Consider the following 4,828-nt stretch of genomic DNA (forward strand, 5'->3'; position numbering starts at 1 on the left):
CATCGTTGAAGATGCAAACATTTTATCAAGTAGCTATCAGTGCAGGAGAGGAAGTGGGGGAGAGGAAGAGAGAGGACATCTGCTAACTCTCAATTTTTCGAATGAGACAATGCACATAGAGAATTCATGTGAAGAAAAATAATTGCCCCACCACTTTAAGTTATCCCCCACTATCTTTTCAGTTATGTACATTTTCTATTCTTAGTTTTCAAATTATTTTCATTTTTTTTCCAATTCAAAGTTCATTTGCAAGTTGCAAACCACACCCTAAAAACTACTCTTTCTAGTGGTCCAAGGTGTACCACCCTACCATGCATCCACCCTGTGGCATGCCAAGACGTGTACGCCAAAGTTTACTTACAAGAAGTTGTAAGGTAACTAGTGGCGTCATTTAAAGTCCCATGTTTTCCACATTGTTTATGAGCTTTGCATCTTGGGTTTTCATACCATGAACCACATCTTGCAATCTATGACACTATGACTCCTTTGCATATATTCACAACGCATACGCCAACTCCATGACTTTGTGTTGGTGGTGAGTAAACACCCTTTGATCTAGCATGAGCGCATGTTGTGTGTGCTTGTGAGTCTTCTAGTGTAGCCCCATAAGCCAAGTTGACCCTCACATACGTACTTTATGGGGGGGAGCTAAGACCAGTGGTTGGTATGAGAGAGGATTGGGAGGATACAAGGAACCCTCCACTCATAAATCAACACTTTTTGCACATACATCTCTGTGTTACTGCATCAATATTTGTGTTGTTGGATGTTCTTCATTAAAAATCATTGTTCTCTTTAGCAGAGGTACATACTCAACATCTAATTGAAAATGAATATCTATTTTCCTATTTCTTCTAGCACTGTAAGAACTAATAAAAACATGATCATCCAAACTTAGAGAAGAAAATAAATACCTTCCGTGGTCAGTGGGGGATGTTATAGGGAGGTTTTGACCGCATGCGACAGTGGCGGGAAGCCTTCCTGAGACATTGGAGACCTGGCCTTTTCCTCATAGAAAGAGGCGGTGACCCCATTTGGCACTCCAGACCACCTATGTGGTTGTTCCCTCCCTCCCCCTGTATGAGATAGCCTTCTCCTCCTCACAGAGCGGCTAGCCAGAGAGGAGATGTATCTCTTCCCCTTATGATCACTTGTTTCTTGCCCTTATATGAGGCAAGTTTGTATTTAGGCCTTTGTGGCTGTTTTTCTTTAACTAATTGAATGATCATGGTTGAGATCATGGTTGTAGCTCTCGGGCATGCGGTCGGGGGACATGGCTTTACCGGCCTTGTGGTAGTTGAGTATAACCTCGCAAGCTCCTTTTGGTAGTTGAAGAAGATGCACTCTCGGACCTGAATTGCAGTGCTCTCACTCTTGGCAGGCAGAGTTCAGGAGGGATACTCCCTCTCGAACTCTGAAAAAGGAAATTGCCTGCCTTCGTTGACATTAACCAGATTGCATCCTCTTTCCAACATCGTAAGCCATGTCTGTTCTCCCAGCTCTCCGGATTCATGCCACTTGCTCGAATGCAGACCCGCAGGCTGGTGAATGCAGTCGTGCTTCTGATCTTGCAGATCCTCCATCCTCTTCCTCACTCTCTTTCTGCTATAGCCCCTTTCATCTTCTCCAAATTCGAAGGAAGTGGCTTCTTTCGGATGCTGTCACACAACCCTGGCACTTTATTCTGGAAGAAGTCAGCATCTAAGACATGCTCCTTGTAGTAATCTAGATTGATGCAGTTCAGCACAGAGCTGGCCAGTTTTGATTCCACATCTAAGTCGGGCCTACAAGCAAGATCAGCCAGAAACACTCCCACAAGCCTATTGAGCATTGCTCCTTCAAGCAATTCTGCACTATTTGTAGAATGATTTCCCACTCCTCCAAGAACTCATCACTACCAACGGCCTGTTAGAACATTTGTCATTTCTTGGTAGTGTAAGCTTCCATTAGAGACATACCTGAGAAGCTTATCATTGTTTTTGGTCTCCATGAGGGTGAGAAGGTGGTAGTCCAGGAAGTTCCTCATCACCCTCCACTCCATCACCCAGTCTGCCTTCCCGAGCCCGGGCCACCACTTTCTTCACCACCACAAGATTGTGTGCTTCTTCCAGCTCGTCCTCCAAGATAGACTGCAACTCTCGGATCAGCAAGGCTGCTGCCTCCAACCCCTCAGCCCGAGCCTCAAAGAACTGATATAGACGAGGTTGAGCCTTGTGCCGCAGCTTCTCGTTAACATTGTGATCCTGATCCCATCGCCTCTGAATATCTTGCATTCTTGCTGTGAGAATGTTCCTTACCCAGATATGAGCACCTGCTTCCTCCTCCTTGCTCAGCATCAGATACTTTTTTCCTCCAAGCTTCCCTATTGCCTGGCTGATGACACTATCCACAATGATCTCTGAGTATTGCCTTGCATCTCTTAACTGCCGGTCGATCATTGCCTCCAGGTCTGAATAAAGCTCCTGCAGGCCTTTGCCCTTTTGCTCACCACCAAACAGCCGATGAATAGACCATGTACTTTTGTGCTGCTCCTTACTCGTGTTTTCTGCCTCCATATCGAGTCGTCTTGTCAGGCCAGCCTCCTTGTACCGCTCCATCACTCGAAAGGGGATTTCATTTGCGATTTGTGGATGATGTTCCTCTGCCTCCTGCAAGATGCTATCAAAAATCTCAGCAAACCTCTCCCTATTTCTTTCTTTGCTCTCCTCCATTTTCCATTCACCACTGTCCATCTTCTGCAGGATCGTGCCCTTGATTCGTTTCTCATAGTTTGTTACAACTTTCTCAAACCTCACCACTCCACTTTCCATGTCCACAAGTCTCCTTTTATACGACTCCTTGCTGCTGGCACAGAAATTCTTCCAATTGTCCTGCTCGCTTGCTCTCCATTTCGCCCATCTCTTCATCTGAGGAATACTGTCCACCTCATCGCTCTTACTTCTCACTAGGTCTTCCACTTTGGCTTCCAAGATACTTAAAATATTTGTGCTGCTCTCTTCCTCTTTCATGGTCCTCACCATCTTCTCTAAAGCCTCAAACTCATCCATGTATTTCTGCAGGAGCTCTGTACGTGGCGGCTTCAACCGTGCTTGAAGCTCCCTGTAAGAGCTGTACTCCATTTCACTTCTAAAGCTCAATTCGAAGTCTGCACTGCAAATGCATTCCCATACCATTGTCAGGTGGGCACCCCACTCTTTGAAGCCCCTACTTTCCCATGCATCCTCCATGACCCGCTTGTGGATGTATTCCCTCAGCGCAAGCACCTGCTCTCCATAGGCCCAGTCTGGGGTGTCAGAAGGTGGCACAAAACCTTTCTTCAGGTTCCCCATGCATTTCACGTCGCTCTTCGTCTCATCCTCGTGCATACGAAAGTCTGTGAACACGCTCTGCAGCAGCTCAACTTCACAGCTTGGTGTAAGATCCTGCTCCTTAGCGGAGGCGGCCCCCATATTAGCCACGTGCTCAGCAGCCTCCTTTAAGTATTCATAGAGCTTTTGCTTGTTCCCCATCCGCTTTTTCGCATCATTTGTGTCCACACTTCGATACACAAACACCATCTTGGCTTTGATCCTGCCACCACAACTCTCTGCCATGGCAGAACCTTTGAAAGCCAACAGCACCATGGGAAGGACTTCCTTGAGGCCGCTGTCATCCTTGAGGCCACTACAGAAATTCTGGCGGGCTTATTTGGTTTCCTCATGGTCATTGAATCCAACTGTGCCAGCACACTATCCACCCAAGTTTTGCAAAACATGCCTGCATCACCATCAAGACTCTCCAAAGGGAAGCCATCTAAGAGGTGTTGAGCAGCTACCTTGGCCAGATCACACTGATTGACACTGATAAACTCACAGCTCAGAACCCGACTAGCTACTATTGCGGCATGTGAATCCTGCACTCTTTTGTTGGAGAGGAACACTACCCGCGGTAGTGTGGTGTCATTTGCTATGCCCACCTTCTTCTCCTTTTCCAGGCTCACGCCCACAAAGCTCAGCGCTTCAATGTAGTGTAAAAGAGGGGCCACCACACCCTCTTGAGGGGGTATTTCTGCATTTGGGGGGTGTGAAAGAAGTACTAGGAGAGTAGCTGCCCGTTGGGAAAGAAACAAGTTACAGAGTGCTATCTGTGCAGGTAGATCCGAAGCTTGGAAAATATGGATAAGGAGCTCAAGAGGAGAACCTTGCTGCAGTTGTAGGTTGCCAACTTGATCCGCCACTGAAGCTCTGACATCCTCCTCTTCCAGTTCATCATCAGAGGCACTGTCCCAATCATCCACGGGGCCTCCTGAAGCTTGGCCAGGAGCTTGCAGCAATAGATGCTCCTGAGGGTTTATGCGGTGCCTCAAGCAAGCAATGAGACGGCGGGCTGCAGCTTGCTTAATGAAGCCTTGTGCATCAGATGGGCTAGTGCAGCCCGCTTGAAGACTTGCGACGTGCCGACAAGGGTCGCTGTAGAAGACTCTGTCCACGAGCACATCCCCCACATACCGTGAACGAAATCAGCGAAAGAAAAGGGGAAGAGAGAACTTATCAATAAAATTCACCCAACCGTCCAGAGAGCGATACGTCGATTTGAAAACATGGAGAATTGCCATATCGCACCGTGAATGAAATTAGTGAAAGAAAAGGGGAAGAGATATAAAAACTTATAGGCACTTGAAACAAGGGCAGGGATGGATGGATTCAGCGAGCTGCATGAGCAAAGTGTGGAGAAACGCAATGGAAAAAAAGCGTGGAAGAAAAAAGCATGGAAAAGAAAATATTCCTCCTTTTTATAAAGAAAAATGCAATCATGACGTCGACTGCGTCAGCCCTACACATGGCAATTC

At 46.9% G+C, this 4,828-nt stretch overlaps 1 pseudogene; it reads right to left on the minus strand.

Moving 5' to 3' along the window:
* Positions 1 to 742: 742 nt before the first annotated feature.
* Positions 743 to 4,594, minus strand: LOC147613079 (uncharacterized; annotated as a pseudogene).
* Positions 4,595 to 4,828: the final 234 nt, after the last annotated feature.

The sequence above is a fragment of the Cibotium barometz genome, chromosome 44, assembly GCF_041138505.1.
Source record: "Cibotium barometz isolate CiBa-2024 chromosome 44, ASM4113850v1, whole genome shotgun sequence".
Taxonomy (NCBI): domain Eukaryota; kingdom Viridiplantae; phylum Streptophyta; class Polypodiopsida; order Cyatheales; family Cibotiaceae; genus Cibotium; species Cibotium barometz.